Source organism: Haliotis rubra, unplaced genomic scaffold (assembly GCF_003918875.1).
Source record: "Haliotis rubra isolate DU_JTF1 unplaced genomic scaffold, ASM391887v1 Scf78, whole genome shotgun sequence".
NCBI classification, from domain to species: domain Eukaryota; kingdom Metazoa; phylum Mollusca; class Gastropoda; order Lepetellida; family Haliotidae; genus Haliotis; species Haliotis rubra.
Window position 1 is genome coordinate 683956 of NW_025767501.1, and position 21439 is coordinate 705394.

At 38.1% G+C, this 21439-nt stretch overlaps 1 protein-coding gene across 1 annotated transcript in view; it reads right to left on the reverse strand.

The window, feature by feature from the left end:
• Positions 1–21439, reverse strand: part of LOC124260863 (disintegrin and metalloproteinase domain-containing protein unc-71-like) — a 111786-nt gene that overhangs the window by 45327 nt on the left and 45020 nt on the right.

Consider the following 21439-nt stretch of genomic DNA (forward strand, 5'->3'; position numbering starts at 1 on the left):
GGGCTTATAACAGAGTGAACAACAATACAACCTCAGCACTTCTACACCTGGAATGAAAGTTGCTTACATATCAAGTACGGAAATAACTGAACACAATGCATTATTTGTTTCCTTGTGACACGTCATCAGACAAAATATCAATTGCAAATATATAACTGTGAGTCCTGCAGTTAGAAAAACAACGTCAGTATCTTCAACATTGTAATTAGCCCATGGCAAACATATTCAGGTGAGTTCACTATATTTTCTGCTTTCCTTTCCTTAATCAAATCCTTGTTTGAATGACTCCTGTTTGTATAAGGTGCTACATGTGCCTTCCACTCCCTAGTACCAGAAGGCAAGGTGCTTTTTCCATGGTAATTAAAGTTGACAGTAATCACTGCTACATTATGGGTCAGTCTAGACAAACGCTATTTCAGCTTCTTCAACAGAAGCTAATGTGGACTATTTTCATATTTATTGGCATCATCATTCTGACTTAACGTCAGATATTTGCACATGACACGATCCCATTGTATAAAGGAAAAAGGAAGAGTACGTCTTGCAGTCATTAGTGTCCTTTTTATTGGAGATTCTTAAGTGAGTGAGTGAGTTTAGTTTTGTGCCGCACTCAGCAATATTCCAGCTATATGGCGGTGGTCTGTAAGTAATCGAGTCTGGACCAGACAATCCAGTGATCAACAGCAGGAGCATCGATCTGCGCAATTGGGAACCGATGACATCCCGTTAGTCGCCTCTTACGACAAGCATGGGTTACTGAAGATCAATATTCTAACCCAGACCAAGTGGCTTAGTGCAATAGGAGATACAAGTCAGATATTTTCAGATTCAGGCATTAACAAAAGCTTTAAACAAATTTATGTCAAGAATATACCATCTCTAAAAAGAATATATTTTACAGAGTTTGGGGTACCATCACTGTTTTGATAGTTGTTTATTAACACATGCTCATGATATCTGAGTCAACTTTACAATCGACTTTGCTTTCAGCAGCATTTTGTTGCTTCTATTTATATCATCTTAATTAAATAAAATATAAAAGAGCATAGAGTCCTCTTTCCAATTTAAGAAACTACAGCTATCATAGATTGGAACAGGCTGACATGTTCACCTCCGTCTTGACTCAGAAAACATGGGCAGAGGTGCATAAAAAATATCTGACAATACAAATGCCATTAATATTTTAGCACAAAGGGAATATCTCATTTCCAGAACCTTTTTCCAAAACAGTGAAATTCAGAGAAAAAGATTGCTCCAACCAATATAGTGTTTCACTTCAACATCCCTTGGTTCTGATGTAATGGCAAGAAATTCTAGTTTGTCCTGACAGAGATCCACAACAGGGAGGACCAGATTGATGTAATATAATTGAATAAATCTTCCCAGCTTAAAGTTTGAAAGAGTGGGGTTTTTTTAATTTCTCTGTCAGTGACCCAGCTTTCTGCAGAATGATTATGAAATCCATAAATTTGACATGAAAGTCATCCCACTGACACTCTATCCTATTCAATACTATTACTTGATATATCAAATGGGGATTAGGTGGACACAATGGAATCAGTGTATGGACAGTGACTGAAGTAGATGTAGATGTACTGGAATGTATTTTAGCAAATTCATGAAATTGACCCCTGTCCCCTATAAAGAGTCAGAGGGGTTTGCTTTGCAAGAGATCCACAGCAGATTGACTGACTGAGTTTTAGAATGGTTTTGTTCAAGTAATTTAAAAAAAATACAGAAAGGATTCAAGAGAGACTCTTCATTTAAAGCTCAGTTCCCATATGTGTGTGAGGAAGATGTGAGCAGACCCTGACTCTTTACCTAGCATTCAAGAACATATTCTTTTATTGAGATGAAAACTGGATTTTAGAAACATTTTCAGAATGTCAAGTCTGCCAGATGTAAAACTGATATGTAAATGCCAAAACAAAACAAAGCAGTTGTAAAATGTTAATGTGTTTTCTGACAACAGAACTGAAAAACAGCATGTGACCTAACATTTTGAAAGTAAGCTTCTTATGAGATACAATATCTTTTCATGGCCCGTAATCCCTAGATGCAAAATGCCACAGTTGATATTTCAGACAGTTCAGACAGCCAGACTAGATGTAAAATACAATAAACAGATTCTCCAACCAGGCAACCATGAGCTGGACACAACATAAATATATTCCAGTCTGCTATTTGGCCATAAACAATAGAAGCATCAGCTGTTACATTTCATGGCTCTGCTGTGCTTGATTCTGTCACAGAGGTCTTGTCCATTGGTTGTTATATAACCAGGAACAGTGTCACCATGTCATGTAGACTCACGTCGATGGGAGTAGACTGCCAACATCCTGCTTGTAACTAAGGTAACCAAGCAAAGGTTTCCAATGTCAAATAATGTATTAGATTTTCATGACAAGCCAACTGCCACAGTAAAAAGGTAACACAGCTCACGAAGTAATCCCTGAAGTGTACATGGGAAGAAACCTTTATTTGTTCAAATGGAAACTGACTACAATAGTAGGGATTCATTTACCATGAAAATACTACCATAAACTTACAGTGGTAAACAAATAATGACCAACTGAATATTGAAATAAGGCAGGCGGTTGCCATAGCATGTTCCCTTCAGTGGAATCTGGTCCATTGTTGGCATCAAGGAACAAACCATGCTCCAAAAGAATGAAATACAGAAAACAAACTAACAATTAGGCCAGTGTAAAGACCAGACTATTCCACCTGACCAACAATAGCACATGGATGTACTAAGATATCTTCAGAAGACATTTTCTATTGTATCGTATTCTATTCAGTTGTATTCAAAAGGAGAATATACCAGCTATGGTTTGAACAAAGATCAGGATGCCATTGTACAAAGCAATCTTAGCGCTAAGGTGATCGCAACTCCCACACCTTAACATAGACTTACGACTGGCATAGCGCTAAGGTTGCTTTGTACAACGGCACCCTGTTTGTGAAAACAGACCAATGGAGGACCTTTAATCAACAGATTATCAAGCACCCAAAGCATGGCAACCATTTAATGTAAAGGTGTGAGGGCAGATTCCATCCATGAAGCTATGTGGCTATATAAGATGACGGAACATCTGCTGGTCCCATCTTGGCTAGATGGAGACGGCACACTTAGAGGCCCAGGGGAAGGATGGTCAGGCTGATGTTGCACAGCCGTCAACACCTGTCTATTTCTGGCAGCCAATTAGAGACTTGTTCATGTCAAACAATGAAGTATATATTTGTTCGCATGACAGGTAGGTGGATTCTGAGAGATGCGAGACAAATAAGCCAATAAGCTTCTTACTTAAAGTTAACAAGTCTGGGTGGGAATTTTGTTCTCCACCATGATACAACTAATATTTGGGAATGTCAGACTGTGCAATGTCAGCAAAGAGGTCATGTACAGTGACACCCACATTCTACTGACTTGATGCCATTGACATATCATCCACTCCAGAATCTTCTACATCTGCATTGTTGTTCTTTTTGTAAGATGTACATATTCTTCATCTTACCATCATCTCCATACCATTCACCATTTCACTTTTCTATATTATAAAAAAATCATGTTGACATCTATTTGCAACTCAAAAATATGGAATTTAATAAAATTCTGATATTTCATTATTGTTCATTGAACCATTTTGTTCATTATTTTCCTCCGATCCAATTCTGCTTAGGTACTTATAAATGATAAACAGTGACAGTTTATTATCCACCTATTGGCATCCTTGTAATGATATAAAAGGATATAATGACATATCATTAATCATCACACGCATCACCAACAAGTGACTTAGAGCTTAACTTTCTTTGTAAATTCTAAAGAGTGCTTTTATTACTTGACAAGTCCACAAAAATGTATTCACTAATTGCAGCTAGTTATTTATAACCCTGTATTTTTCACACACATAATGATTAAAAAGTATAGATAATTATCTTCAGGCCACTGAAGGATAACACGTTTCTCATCATTATACAGTTTTTCTAAATTCTACAGTGTGAAAAAAGAAATTCATGGTGATTAAAATATTTTTTGTCTGTTATACATCAGATATTATAGTTCTTTGCAAATATCAAGGCTGTCTGTACCTGACTGGTGGAGTTACCTTTCCCTACATAAACTATACCCATCATCAGATTAAACTAGGTTGTGAAATTTTGAATTATTGCATTTTAATAACAAAAAAAAGATATTTTTAAATGAGTACCACAGTGCTCCTAAAATGCAAATGAATAATATGATAATATCCTAAAATCTTTTACATCTTTCATATAAAACAAACCTTCAAATTTCCTTCAGTTAAAATTGACTAGGTTTTTAAAACTTCAAAATATTCTTCTCAAGCCTACCAAGGCTTGTGTTAGTACTTGTGACCCTCCCCTACCTATTGATTTACACAGGTACTCCATGTCTCCAATGATAAATTACCGGTCCATCATCCAAATCAATTACCAGCACCTGCAGAAAATTGCTCTTTAACACCACATTTCTTGTCTGAAGCTACACAACATTAGTTCGCCATGTTTTGGCACAGCATCATCCGTAGCCTGGCATCAACTTCATTGTGTCATTAAAGTCTTCAAACCTTTGATATTTTTCAAGGCTTTTTAAAAAGAAAAAACATCAACAAGCTCCTTGTCAGTTTAATGAATATAAATAGAACCTTTTTCACCAATACCTTTGGTTGGTATTGAAGCTGACAGACAGGGAGGATGAAAGGATACAAGATCAAAAGTAACAAAATGTGTTCATCTGGAAGTGATTAATACAGCATATGAAGCAGTAGAAATGTCAGAATAAATTAGGGTCTTCAGTAATTAGATCATCACAAGATGGAAATCTTGATAGAAGATGAATCAGATTGTGTGGATTCAAACTGCTACTGATTATCATGTACGAACATTGTAACAAGGAGTTGACAACAGGTCACATCAAAACTTTGAATTAATCCTTTAGAAAATGAGAAACAAAGATGAGACATTTTTTTTTCAAAATGCTTTTTCTCACAGCTGACCAGCCATATCAATATGCATGGCATGTAACATTTTTCTTACATTTTTGTGGGCGAGATTTGGTTCCGGGTTCTGTTCTCTGTCGTAAATTTTCTTTCTTGAACTGTACCTTGTTATAAACTACTGTATTGTAGGTCATATGTTCAACTTTCCTTCTGATTCCAATGACAATGGAACTACAAATGTCTGACTCCGACAAGAACATCTATTGCTGTCATTATCTAGCCAGGCCATTGTTGACTTCTATCAAACAAGCTTCACTCACTCCCTCACTTCTTCACCATGGTGTTACACAATAGCCCATACTGTGGTCTTCAAGATCTCGAATTATTCTGACTTTTGCAAACCATGTGACACACAACACACCATCCTTATAAAATGGCCTATGGAGACATCAAAAGACAAAACTAACTAGCGTTCAGCTTGACATACAAGTGACCAGCTGGTACTCAGGGGATGTAGATTTCATATACTTTTTACCATGATATAATCCATGATGAATTTTACAGTAGCCACTTTGTCCTTCTGTGTCACACGGTCACAGAACTGATGGAAAATCCAGTATGGATGCATGAGGCACAATGCCACTACCCATGATAAGCCATATATATTTGATCAAGGTTACAACATTCAAGACCTCAGTGTTGCTTTAAAAAAGTTTCATGATAGACATGTGGTGGAAATTTCAAAACTGAATGCATCAGTGACAAAAATGATATCTGATACAATTCCCTACTTTGATTTATTTAAGGCGAACAACTGACTAGCCCTTGCATATGTTTATGACAGGTGCCCTGTGGCAGGATATGCTTGCATTTTTGTAAACATAACATTCATAAACACATGATATAGTCAGAATTGTAAAACAGACTTTGGTTTCAGTACAGATTTCTAAGAATGTGGAAAGGGATTTGTCACGTCTATTTATCACATTTGTCAACGTGAGATTACTCATAAAACAAAAATATCACATGGCACTCGATATCTTCCTAATCCAACTTGAAAAAACTTTCAAGAATTTGAATTATCCCATCTTAGAAACAGTTATTGTAGAAAAGTATTGATCAAGTTGTAGCACAAGAGCGGAAGCAGACAATACAGCCTGATCAGGTTATGGAGAATAAATCAGTTTCTGTCAAGACGTTCATGAAGGATGAACTTGGCAGATTACTGGACTGAGAATCACAATGGCAGAAATGAGGCAAATATGCATGGCCAATTTCATGGAATGTCAATTACAGATAAAGGACTGAAGGAATATTTGTGAGGTGATAAAAGGATTCTCTTTTTAATCTTGGACATGAATACATAATCATGAATGAGAACTGAGACAGAATTATTGTCAATTTTAATTAATGATGGTCAACAAGGGAACCCACCTGACCATGAAATATCAATTTCTCATTGTAAGGAACAAACTGACTCTTATGCAAAATGACTTATATTTTTAGGTGATCTGGTTACCCAAATGTTATTGTTTCATGATTGTCCATTTCCTTGGGGAATTTATAGAAAATACAAAACTATACAAAGTACGCTTTCGCCTCTAAGGCTTCATCAGACACAGTCTGTTCATGTCAAGCTCTATTAGTCAAGATGGTTTTTCAACTATTGCTGTAACAGACTTGCTCTGTGACATCATCACTAAGTGTCATGATACAATTTCAGTTTATGAACCCCAGAAGTTAAATTACTTGTCTGTCCAAACACAGACAGCAGTCTTGACCGAATAATCTGTCAATGTACAACACGTACCACCTTGCCTTCAGGAGTATATGAACCTTAAGTGTTTAACCTAAACACATGAAAATTGCATCACCAGCTTCCAATATGTAGCCATTCTTTTGAACTTCAAACCTTAAATAATCCTCATAAGACTTTCATTCTGAAAACATTTAGTTCTACACGGTTTGCTTTCAGGAAACTTACTAAGTCACTCTGTATAAGCTTCAGATGAACAACGTTTACAGCAGCCTATAACAGCTGACTATCTACAACGTCCATTATGGGTACAGTAATCATTGAGAAGATGAATGTTTGTGGGTGTGTGGGTTTCCTATTTGCCGTCATGGTAGATAAACACCTCTGGTATATCCCATCACCACTATACCAGCCAACACTTAACGAAACACAAGGGAGCTTCCTGTTGTCTACTTTCACCTTCTCTAGGCTCGCAAACACGTCAAATTGAGGCACCTGAGTTTTATTACGTGGTTTACTGATTATCAGATTCTAAAAATACTGAGTGTGGAAAAAATGAAAAATTCCAGTTGAAAGTATTTTACTGCTAAGCCTGATATTCACGCTCATGAAAGGAATAAATGATAAATTGTTTACCGACATGATCTTGACAAGTGATAAATGTTCAAAGACCCGTAAATGTGTCAGTCAAAGTGATAGATGTTGTGCTAACCAAATACTATTTACATTTCAGCACTCCAGGCAGTGTGTGCATGTTCCTACTTAAAATCTAATAAAAATTTAACATTTCACAAAAATGCATACCTAAATATACGGAATTTTAAAATGTTGCTTTTTTTCCTCCATCTGTCTCATTATATATATAGTTTTCGTTTGATTAGCATAGCACAAAAGTTTGATTACCCTAATTCTATTAGGACAAATTCATAATCTTTTGATTCTTCAGAATGAGATAGCATAGTGTAATATTTTTTTAATTATTTGAAAGCATTTTGGGTGTTATTTCGTAACACAGCTCAGTGAAATCATCGTAACCCACAGCACACACAGGATTGTATCTCAACATCACCATTCTGTGAAATGTGGACTTTTTCAGAAACCTTTCGAAACAATTCAGACAATACATCTTCCCAGACATATCTAAGGAATCCTCAGTACTGAACAACTGATTACACTGGTGAGTGCTGAGATCCGTTACCTCTACCTGCTGGGAGACGGCGCCATCATGGACTGTTTCTCAAGATCTGATTCCCAGTTTGGTATTTCTTGATTAGACGTTACAGTCAAGCTGATGGCTGACAAACTTGCAACATGACTTAATTGTGAGATAGATATTCCTGTGCAAATATCACCATCTCAGACAATAGTGAATGTGGTGCATGTAACAGTTGTAAACAGAATCAATACACCATTACACATACAGGAGGAGGATGCTGAAGATGATTTCTGTCTGGTGGCTCAAAATACTACATCTTTCTGTACATAAACAGATGAAGCAATGGTGGGTCCATTTGCTGCCTTGGAAAATGAACACATATATATTTGTATTCACATGGGAAAAGTTATATAGAGAAAATCATGCAGTTGATCAATACCTCTGAAATGAGGTGTTGGTGGATCAACTGGTGAGTGAGTGAGTGAGTTTGGCTTTACGCTGCTTTATCAATTCAGCAATATCACACTGGGGACACCAGAAATGGGCTTCACACAGTGTAACCATGTGGGGAATTGAACCTGGGTTTTCAGCATGATGAGCGAACATTTTAACCACTAGGCTAACCCACCGCCCCCAACTGGTGAGAGATAGAAGGAGTATTATTTTATGGCTCAACCACAATCTTGCAGGGATTTTAATGACAAAAGACTTGTTCTAAAAAGTGTCAGAGATGTGTGACCTAAGAGCAGAACCACAATAAATGTCATGCATGCCACGTAAATCAAACAATGACACCTTTTTCCATTATAAATCATTACAAAACACATGCCATATTTCAATGACGTGTTTCCATAAAAATCACTAAAATCAAAATCATGGTTACTTTCAGTATTGTTTGACAAGAACCAGATACAGAAACTGATGCACCAAGCTCTAACCTGGCACCGTGAGAGCCACATGTGTTTGATCCACATCTGTGTTGCTCTCACGGTCACATGTAGATTTTCCCACATATTACGACAAAAAACACGAGAGGGACTTTCTACTCCTTCAGTAATCAATATTCAACTGTTACAGCTTTTGTGTCACATAATCAATAATTCAGGATTAAACTAGAAATGAGAGTGAGCACATGTTCTTCCTTGTCCGGGATACGCGCACAGCCGCGTTACATGTATATGAATGTGTGCATGCCATGCGTCCTGTGGCGCACACTGAAACACTACACTCAAGCTGTGCTACATCCACATTCCTGAAGATCAAAATGGACATTGTACCACAGAGGCTAAATTACCCTTTCTAAGAGAAGTGATTATTTTCTGCAGATTGAAACCACAAATAAAGAGTTTCATCTTTCTTTTATTGATTTTTCTGTAATCCAAAACATATCAACCAAATTCCAGCAGCTTGTTCTGAACATAATAGTCTGTAGGCCATAACAGGTATTTGATTTTTATCCTGTTCCTCCTCACTGTCATACACCTTGCCACAAATCATTGTAAGTACAACTTAGTGCCAGCAGACAAGGACAATCTCTAGGTGTAATAATTAGTGTTCCCCTATTTTAAAGCGGCCTTCACATGGCAAATTTAAGCTTTTGACAACACATGTTGTCAAACTCGAGAGTGTGAACACTCAAACAACTCGCCACCAACACCAATTTCAGAGTTGTCGAACTGTTGTCGAGAAATAGGATCGGTCTCTATTTTCACCAACTTTTCCATCAAACTTTCAATGTTGTCAAACTCGAGTTTGACGTGTGAAGTGCTGTCAGAAACAACCAATCACAGTCAACGAAATTGTAACATGATGTTTTGGTCGCCTGGTCATAGACCGCACCAATAGAGACATGGCGCTCAAATGACACGAAGGTTGGAAACATGTGTTTGATGTGTGAAAATGCGAATTTGACAACAATATGTGTTGTTAAACCAAAATTTACTGTGTGAAGGCCGATAAACATATAAATTCCTCCAAACATTCATGCTTCATTTCTTTGTGGCTTGAACAGGTTGCCTAAACAAAACGTACTGAAAACACAGACAAAACCAGAACTCTGCTGGTTCAGTTCATCTACAGACATAGAGCCAAAGCCAACAGGAGATCTGAAGGAGTAGAAACTTCAAAAGGATGCCCACATTTAACCAGTGAATATGTTAACTGCTGGAGATGAGAGTCATGTAATGTTTGAATGTCATTGTCGACTGACACATGAATTACTGGGCTATCCATGCCTCAAAGTAAAACCGGAGCTCCTGCCAATGCAGTACTGAATATGTCTATGTTCAGAATTCAAATGTGCTTCAAGCTATATTGACGGAAACCAGCTCATATCCACTGACATGGATAATGATTTTCAATTAAAGTAATTTGCAAATGCTGAAATCTCATCACCTACAACTATTCCATATCCGACTAAATGATTAATGTGATATCCTAGGACGTGGTTTATAGCATATTCAATAAATGGTGTAGATTTACCTATCCAATCACTGATTCCATTAACTGGTTCTGATCAAAGACTATCCAGAATATGGAGAAGTATGGACCTTTCTGGCACTCATCTGCATTTCAAATTTGTCTAAACTCTCCTGCACATGATGCTTCCAATAGGTTCAAATTTGCATCACATGTCATTCAGCCATTCCCATGAGTATGTTCTGGGGATTCCTGCAACTTACAAGGAAGCTGTTATTTGCTGAGCCAAAGTCCATCGGTCTAGCTTTTGTATCTTCATCATTGGAACTGATCTCTGTCAGTTCACCAAAAGGAAGCCTCATCTCAGAAAAACGTAAAAATATTTCAACGCAGCATGAATGTTGTCCAAACAAATAGCTATTTGTTGGTTCAGTAACAATATCAGTTAGTGAATGTTGCAGAGTCAGCAATATTCTTGCTTCATCACGGCAGCCTAAGCATTCAAGTCTGTGGCAGGCAAACCTGTGGTTGATAGCATCGGCAATTATAAAGATGTTCTGGTATGATGACTCACATTCCAACCACCCAATCCTCATTATTCAATGCCTACTACAAGCATGGTCTACTGGCAAACTGTTGTACCTAAGAATCCCCACAGAGGAGTATGGATATCAACTGATACTGACCCTCTGACAGTCCAGAGTAAGTTGACAAGATAGATCACGTCACGATAGCCTTGTTGTCATGCCGAAGGTCCGGGTTCGATTCCCCACATGGGTACAATGTGTGAAGCCCATTTCTGGTGTCCCCCGCTGTGATGTTGGAATATTGCTAAAAGTGGCGTAAAACTAAACTCACTCACTCACTAACACCATGGGTTAAAGGATGCATTCTCCTTGCCTCATCCCCAAGAAAGCATTAAACAGTCTGCCCCACTAGAAGTCTCCAACAAACTTTATAACCTGATTCATTTAAAGTGTAGCACTTAGGCTGTCCCAGTCTGTCTTCGGAAGATAACATGTTCCAGGAGCAGAATTTTCCATGCTAATGGCAGAAGCCCTGTCTTTAATAGCACACACTATAAACAGGTGAGTGTGTGCCCTTGGGAGACAGCAGCCATGAGCAGAGGCAACATGCACATACACATGCTGATCGCTGTTCAGTGTGGTACTTGCATCATTGATTGCATGTTGTGTAAATGCATGCATGCATTTTGAAATCGATTAAGTGACTGGTGTGGAACTAATAACAAAGAGACTGAATATTCATCACTGGCTATCACTAGCATTTGTGCTAGCATGTTTTATGGTACCTCTTGGGAATATGCTGATAAAAAGACCATCATTACAGTGTTTTGCACATGAAACGTTTCATTGTTCTGGTCGAGAAGTTTAACAGCATTTCCATTACATTGCTATTCTTTTATAGAAAACCTGAGAATTCAGTTCCAAAGGGACAGGTTTTGAAGAAGTAATGCAGACTTAATAGAATTCTGTTGAGGTGAATCCATTTTTCAGGGCCTGCATGTCTGTTGCTCATCAACAAAAACATGTATTCAGAGTTCTTGAACTCATCATATTGTGTACTGAACAACATTTTAGTTCTGTTTGTGTAACATTAATATGAAGTGTTATCTAAATCCCATGAATTTCAACTACAGTGCAAAAATGTTGTAGATTGTCAATGTGCACTTCTAATGGGGCTGATTATGGTATTCGCCATCATCATCATCATCATCATCATCATCATCATCACCACCATCAGCAGCAGCATCATCATCACCACCATCATCATCATCAGCATCATCATCATCATCACCACCATCATCATCATCAACAGAACTATCACCCTGCATTTATTGTAATCATCATCATCATCATCACGACCATCATCATCACCATCATCATCATCACCATCATCATCATCATCACCACCATCATCATCACCATCATCATCAACAGAACTATCACCCTGCATTTATTGTAATCATCATCATCATCATCACCATCATCATCATCACCACCACCATCAGCATAATCACCACCATCACCACCATCATCATCATCATCATCAACAGAACTATCACCCTGCATTTATTGTAATCATCATTATCATCTTAACTCTATATTGCCAAAGCAATGAGTTGAAATGTGTGCAGTGTATATATCCAGATTCCATTATAAAACACAGCCGGAAAACACTTAAGTTTGATGTCCTTCTTGTATCACTGCAGTAATATGATGGAGCTGACACCTGAAGTAGACCTTGCTATCAAATCCATGTATTCAGCACTACAAGACCTGGTAGCAATGTTTCTTATGTGACCAGTGATGACTGGGCAACATGGCTGCTGTCAGAGTCAATGTTGATGTTGTTGGGGACGAGGGAGAAAATGTCCCCTGAGACCAAGTCTTGGACTGATGTAGACATCTATGAAGTAGTCAGAGTAGACCAGATATTGTCAGCCGAGACAAGACTGGTCTCAAGGGAGCAGGCACCACTGGCGCTCATGTTTCCCCATTCCTGTTATGGAGCTAAAGCTGTTTATCCAACTCTTGTGTGATAAGGCTAACTGACTGACTGAGTTGAGTTTTACGCCGCTTTTAGCAATATTCCAGCAATATCACGGCGGTTATAAGGCTAACAAGTGTACCTACTGATTAACATATGAAATAAGATCCATACATCAATATTTAGACTTTGGTTAATATAACAAAGATAAATATATGTGAACAGAATATTCCAGATGATTCCTGCAGTAACACACAGGTGCAGACAGATATAATTGACCATCCACAGCTGAGTTAAAAACAAATCCTATCAAACTAGTAAATTAAGAATACTAGTCTTACCATTATCAATTCTTAAAGAGTTATGATTTAACTGAGCCCTAAATAACAGTAATATGGTTGAAATCGTAAAGGACACAGACCCCTTAGTTAAAACATTGTGGATACATTTCAACCTCACTTCAGGAGCACCCACATGTTAATGGCCCATCTATGGCCATGTTACCACAGTTTTTTCTGGCCATGTGCCCTCTCCACCCACTCAGCAGCATCTTCCCATCTTCCCGGATGTTTACAGATGAAGCTGGCAGAGTTGGAGCCCTGCCCAGTATTTCCTCTTCCACAGGGACCCACAAATGTTGGGGAGAGGTTTTATAAACTACATAATTGAATCTCGGATGAAAACGGGCAGCAATTAATCATTAGTCCAAGGGTTTACATCCTTTTGATGTGTTGGTTGAAGTTATGACCAGACCAGACAAATTGATGTATACTCATTTTGACACCTGTACCCATGAAATGTACACTTGATTCTTTCATTGGAAGACTCCAGGGAATTGTATGGTTGCCAAGAAGAACTTGATAATTCAACAATACAATACTCACCAAATTATAATTAATACAACCAACTTTGAGTCAAAAACATCCAAAATGGATGACAGGGTATGACACTGTTGTCTTCTGTTTGTTTATTTGCAATTGGGCTATGATGACATGCAAGCAATCAAGTCACCAAGTTTGTCCATCCACTCTATTGAAATGCCTCCTGTGGCAAGCACAGGTTGCTTGGGAGCTATAACTCCCTACCTTGAATCCCACCAGGTTGAAACCCATTCGCAGCGGATAATCCATCTAAATGGGAATGGCATGGTAAGCAATCAAACCAAAATACAAAACCAGAAGCAGACAGCTTGAGCAACGGTCAGCAATATTCCAGCTATATGGAGGCAGTCTGTAAATAATCAATTCTGGACCAATCCAGTGATCAACATCATGAGCATCAATCTAAACAAATGGGATACAATGACATGTGTCAACCAAGTCAGCAAGTCTCACCCCATTAGTCGCCTCTTACAACAAGCATGGGTTACCAATTCTAACCCAGATCTTCAAGGGTCTGATACACAACATGACACATAAAACATATTTTATTTTTATTCTGTTCAACCTCACTGTCATACACCCTGCCTTAAATGTTTAGCACCCAAGCGCCTGCAGACAAGTTCGTTACTACTCAACAATGTACTTTTAATACCCAACAGCCATGATATCCATCTAATCCCCATTTAATTTGACCTGTACCGTGTGTTTGGTGATAAGTGAGTTATTCTGCCCTGAAATCCCAACAGAGGAATCAGCAAAGTGTATTTACTGGTATATAAAAGCTCCTTTATCAGTGCTCTGTTCAAGATGACTATATAAAGCTGTGCTGAAACCATCATGTGTTTACTTCACTGAAGATAAATAGAATTCCCAAAATGCTTCTAAAAAAACAGAAACAGTTGCTGAACATTTCATCTCAAAGTTCAGACCACCAGACTCAAGACACAAATAAAACATAGAAATAAAAGTTTTCATGTTCTTGTAAAAATCAATGATTTAAGCGTTTTGAAACTCTGTCTATTGCAGAGTGGCAAACAAGGGCCCTTGAGGTACGTGAGTTACCATTGCATGCAGACAAGAACACCATCAGATCAATGGCCCTTGCTACTTTCATGAAACGAGTTCAAATGGTTCTGAAGAACAAAGTTTCTTGCAACAGTAGAATAAGACACATTTTGCTGGGGAAACAAACATACATCAATAACAATTGTTAAAGGAATGACACAAGTATAGACTTTCTTCCTTAGTGCTACAAGGTAATTTGTTTTCTATCTTGAAAGTATAGTTTATGTGGCAAAATGCTTTACATCACTGAAGTCCTGTCAATATGCAGTTTGTTTAGCTCAACATCTGCAGTGTCTGCTTCTGAACATGCATCTCATAAATGTTCGTTGACATACAAGGTCATCGTTAAATGCATGTTCGTGATATGGCTATTCAATAAGGAGTGATGCTTCTGAATTGCTGATTATCTAAATCCCTTGACTTGGAGGAAAAGCTCCTTGTTTCAAATTTGACGGCAAACGTGTATGGAAATGTTTTATGTGTCAAACTGATCCTGTTTGAAATACCCTGTGGCCAGCTTGTGTCAGATCTCTTGACTAAAACCCCCATTTGCTAAAAGAATGCAAAATGCAAAGTGTGTCTTAAGGTCAGAAACTGTATCATGACAAAATATCATTTATTGTTCATGCATGAATGTCAGTTGAGATTGAGACATAATATCTTCTGAAATGTACAAATTCCATAATTTCAAGGGAGGTGTTCTGTCAGAAATGAAAGATTGTGCTGCTGTTTACTCATCTCGGAATTCAATACTATCTTGAGTGACTGAGCTTGATCGGAAACAATTTACCAAAATGCAGTTTCCAGACTTTTCAAACTATCTGTAGATTCCTGGATCACACATTTTTTTAAGCAGTCTGCAGAAGAGAGACATTTTACCATACAAATCAAATCTAAGATCATTACCATGATCACTTGGCTTCTTTCCTGATCAGACTGACATCACTGAACTCAAGGTGGAGATAAATCACACTCATTCACTCACTCATACACACTGTTTCTGCCATGGAATAAAGACAAACTCTGAAACAATACATTTCTTGTTTGAGTCACAATAAAGGTACTGAGAAAGGATTAAATACCTCAGAATATTTCAACATTTAGGTGACATTTCATGTAGTACAAAATGCCATAGTTCCACCACAATTTCTTCACAGTACCAGCTCAAACCTAGTCATAACAACAACCTCCTGCTGTGGAGGTTACAACAGTTGTAGCACTAAGATTACTTCATGGAATGGACTATGCCCATATCTGGCATGGCTCTACCATCAAGTCCAACTTATAGAAGCACTTCAAGCAATGTCTTCTGGGGTCAGTATCTCCATGACAAAATTCCCACTGGGACAATCAAACATAGGAAGGTCATCTAAGTCCTGCCAACCCCATCTTCGCTGTTTTTTCAACATTTTTCTCCGTAGATCAAAGCTGAAGACATTAGTTCCAGACATCTGTAACAAACTCCCTACTGTGGCCATATTTGAAGATTGTCTCTCAGTTAATGTCAGTTCATTCATGCAGCCAAGCTATATCAGTTCTTCTCAAGTTTACCTGGCTGGCTGGCTGGCTTCAGACTTTTTCTTCAATACCGGTTGAATTAATTTTATAGCTTTTCTAAAATGAGCCGGTCATAAAATGGCTAGCAATGACCTTGACCTACAACTTTATGATAATGTCTCCCAGACAATCTTTGTGTAATGTCTGAGTAATGTCAGACTGAGACGATCAGATGGGGTTGCTAGGATTAGCAAAACAACCATTATTTTCACCAAATTACACAATAAATATGCCAATGTTGTCTTTTGAATAACCAGCAATTTTCTTATAAGATTAATTGAACAGATGTGGACAAATTTCAAAATATTTTTTTAGTTTTGTTCAATACACACTGTGTATGATTCATCTTAAGAATACTTTGATAGTAAATTCAATATTCACATGTCTATTTTTCACAAATCTATCCACAAAACTGAATGTTCCCAACACAAAGCAACAGTACATGATAAAGACCTCCCAGAATGTGGGTGTATGATCAGATGCACAACAAGAGTTGTGAATGAAACCAGTCTTGTTTGTGATGATGGTCAACACTGACTGAATGATGCTATCAACCATCCCTCCAACCCTGCTGGTGCCCCAGAAGCAAGGCCAGTGTTCTTGCCTCCACCCCCTCCCCATCAGTTAGTTTCCTTGAAGTCCATCCCACTCCCAGCTCCAGGCATGCCAGGAAGTCCCAAGAGTAAGTAAAACAGACATCAAAGGTAGTACCACTACTGCAGCAATCAGGTAGTTCTAACAGAGGTGTTTCCTGTTATGCCAAGTGTCTTGACAATCTCCAAATATCCTTCAATCGTCATGCAATATTCTGTAGTGCAAACGAACTGGTATTTTGCTGGAATTGTTCAAATTTCGTAATCAGGAAAAATATTGATCAATCTTAATAACAAATCAGATACTGACAATTGTGCTGTGCATGATAGATCACACATAATTCTGATAACATTCAGGCATTACTCATTACATCTAAATATTAATTTCATACTTCATACGAAAAATTTCTAAAATTGATATATACCTGGTACATAATATTACTAACAGACATAACTTTAATAAATGTAAAACATGTTTATACTACATTTGACAAGAATGAAACAGGAAAAATTCATTAGATAAAAAATAGCAATGCACATACATAATTTTCTCGAAAATTGATTTCAACTACAGAAAATTTCAAATTTACAACTTTGTTGAACTGGTGATGTAACTCCTTTGTCTGAGCCAGAGCACGTCATGTTTCGAAGTGCCAACATTTTTTTTTTTTTCAAGTTTAGGTTCTTGCCCTATGGCAAAAGAGAAACATAATTCTCCTTGCAAATGGCTGCAAGTTTTCTTCCCCCATCACAGTGTAATGATGCTTCTCCCTCCTTCCTCCCTCCCTCCCTCTCTGCTGGGGATGAAATGGGCTTGTGCCTGTTCTATCAACATTATAATTACCACAGTCAGACTAATGGTAAATTATGGCACTGGGCTTCCCATCCAGCATCTGTGCCACGCAAGAGCTTCTTGTGAAGAATATGCAAAACTGTGCAGGGCTTAGGGAAATTCTAACATGCTTCATGCTTTATGTTTTGAAATGAGTAAGGTCAAAGGTGAAAAAAAGACCGACAAGCCAAATCATAACAGAACATAAACTTACTTTTATCATCATAAACACAGTTGGAATTTAAAAATAGAATGGGTTAAATTGTCCTGATTAGGAAGATTACCTGTACTTACTTTTACTTACTTAATTTGTTCCTGATAACAATCAGGGTTAGTCACCATTACTGTGCCTCATGTTTTAGTGAAAACTCCACACAAAAAACAATGTCCTTCTAACATAGAGGACACAAGCTTCAGACAGAAACATCTCATTCTCCACAGAAAGGGTAATGAATTTGCCATTGGCTTTTTGTACATTGTATTTGTAATGCTTGTGTTGATATTCAGATACTTTTAACCAAAAGCAAGGTTGAGACTTTCTTTCTTTTTTCATACCCACAAATATACATATAATATTAAAAGATCTCTTTTTCATTTCTCTTAAAAGTTATAGAACTCTTGGAACAACAGACATTCACCATGAATGTTGTAGGCATTACAAAAAGCATAAAAATATCAGAGGGTAAGTCAGTGAATTGCTGTAATCCCAACCATTCTGTAGTAACACAATCTGAAGTTACACATTCCATAGTAAAATGTTGATAACATCATTCATGCTCACACCAGCTGATGGAGGTCAGACAAAGGTCATGCCTTACAGATTCCCCCCACTGATGCCATGTAGTCCTCTGGTCAGATGCATGTGATCCACACAGAACCACATGGCTACCATTCCTGCCAACAGCAGAACCTCTTACATGTTCCCTTCCATCCTCAGAGAATGCAGAGTTATCTGTGCTGGCAACATGATCAGAGAGATGAACACTGTTTGTGCCATTTCTTTTTGATAGAAATTCTCCTTGTCCATTAGACACCCCTGAAGATCCAGGTTAGAATTGGTCTTCAGCAACCCATGCTTGTCGCTAGAGGCAACTAACAGGATCGGGTGGTCAGGCTCTTTGATTTGGTTCACATGTGACATTGTATCCCAGTTGCGTAGATCGATTCTCATGATGCTGATCACTGGATTGTCTAGACCAGACACAATTATTTACAGACCACCACCATATAGCTGGAATATTGCTGAGTGCAGCATTAAACAACAAAAGATGTCCTTTTGAGAGAAATTCTTTTCGTTTGAAACTTCATATAAATGACTAGTCTTACATACTAATACTGGCAGCACTAAGTGTAAAAGCCATTTATGACTAATTACAACAAGAAGACAAAGTCATCAATATCCCCCGCAATGGCAAAATACTCTTCATGATTATGTCTACGAGGTATGATTATGTCAAATATTTAGGTGTGAAGGAGAGTATTGAAAGGTTTTTAAAGTTCTGCTCCAGAAAGGAGCACTATCACCAATTCCAAAACTACCAAAAAGGAACCAGTACACCACTAGACTAATCTATGTGTCAAGTTTGGTGAAGAAATAGTGAACGGTTTTAGAATTTAGCTCCGGAAAAGTGCACTACCACCAATTTCAGGCTAAGTCAACTTGTTGCCATGGAAAAGCCAAAAATATTTTATTCAAAATTTCAAAACTACCAAAAGGCACCAGTACACCACCAGATCTATCTATGTGTCAAGTTTGGTGAAGAAATAGTGAACGGTTTTAGAGTTCTGCTCCGGAAAAGAGCACTACCACCAATTTCAGGCTAAGTCAACTTGTTGCCATGGAAACGCCAAAAATATTTTATTCACAATTCCAAAACTACCAAAAGGCACCAGTACACCACCAGACCAATCTATGTGCCAAGTTTAGTGAAGAAAAAGTGAACGGTTTTAGAGTTCACCTCCGGAAAAGAGCACAACCACCAATTTCAGGCTAAGTCAAATTTGTTGCCATGGTGCCATGGAAATGCCAAAAATATTTTATTCAGAAATCCAAAACTACCAAAAGGCACCAGTACACCACCTGATCTATCTATGTGCCAAGTTTGGTGAAGAACTAGTGAACGGTTTTAGAGTTCTGCTCCGGAAAGGAGCACAACCACCAATTTCAGGCTAAGTCGAACTTGTTGCTATGGAAACGCCAAAAATGTTTTATTCAGAATTCCAAAACTACCAAAAGGCACCAGTACACCACCAGATCTATGTATGTGCCAAGTTTGGTAAAGAAATAGTGAACGGTTTTAGAGTTCTGCTCCGGAAAAGTGCACTACCACCAATTTCAGGCTAAGTCAAACTTGTTGCCACAGAAATGCCAAAATTATTTTATTCAGAAATCCAAAACTACCAAAAGGCACCAGTACACCACCAGATCTATCTATGTGCCAAGTTTGGTGAAGAAATAGTTAACGGTTTTAGAGTTCTGCTCCGGAAAAGTGCACTACCACCAATTTCAGGCTAAGTCGAACTTTTTGCCATGGAAACGCCAAAAATGTTTTATTCAGAATCCCAAAACTACCAAAAGGCACCAGTACACCACCAGATCTATCTATGTGCCAAGTTTGGTGAAGAAATATTGAACAGTTTTAGAGTTCTGCTCCGGAAAAGACAAATGTGCACGGACGGACGGACGGACGGACGCCGCACGCACGGACGGAGTCCATTTTAATACCCCCCGCAAAACGCGTTGTGGGGGATAATGAGATAAAGTGAAGAGATTGTAACTGAAGTTGTAACAGGATGATAACTCCTATACTTTAACATTGGCCGATGATGGTCACAGCATAGCCTTGCTCCAAGGCTGTACTAAATGTTCAGGTGCCCATGGACGTATAGTAGTAATTCTACCCTTTGAAGAGGCAAGTCTAGATAAGTCAACAGTACAGTCTGTTATTTATTATTATATTTTAGAAATTACCATTTAAACTATTAACTTTGAACTTAGAGACTTGTGCAAGTTTAGTCAGAGCGCAACAATTACTTTTAGGAACATAGCCTTGTTCCTTTACTGAATTTCATAATATATAAGCATAAAACCCTTGACACAATGACACACAGCTGAGAAAATACTGTAACTAAATTTCTTCAGGCTTGTGGTTTAAATGTTTGGAAAACTAAATCTATGGATAAATATATTCTGTGCATGTATTTTTAAATACAAGAACAATATGTGTGAGAGAGTTGTTTTAACACTGCTACAAGGTACTTGAGATATATCATGGTATGTCAGCCTAATGAGCAAGGAAAGCCTTAAGTGGTGTAAGTCTTTGATGTTTACCACTTAGTACAAACCACCATGCTTGATATGATGCTGACATACCAAGGCTCATCACACGGCCAATCTGAGACCTGAACCACAGATCCTGCATAGAGGATTCAAACTGGGACACTTTAAACCACTGAGTACGCCATGCTCAAGGATAACAAACAATACAGGCCCTGACCCACTACACACCAGTGCAAACCTGGTTACAGAAACCGTGAAGCCCTTGTGTTCATGGAGAACACATGTCCTGTACATGCCAGGGAAGGGCTATAATATGCCCTGCATCTAAACAAACAAACGTGTAAGGAAGACTGAGGTGAGCCTTCCGGTGGTGTAGCTACAACAGAGGTGTGCACACTTACTTCACTTCCTCAGGTAATGGCATCC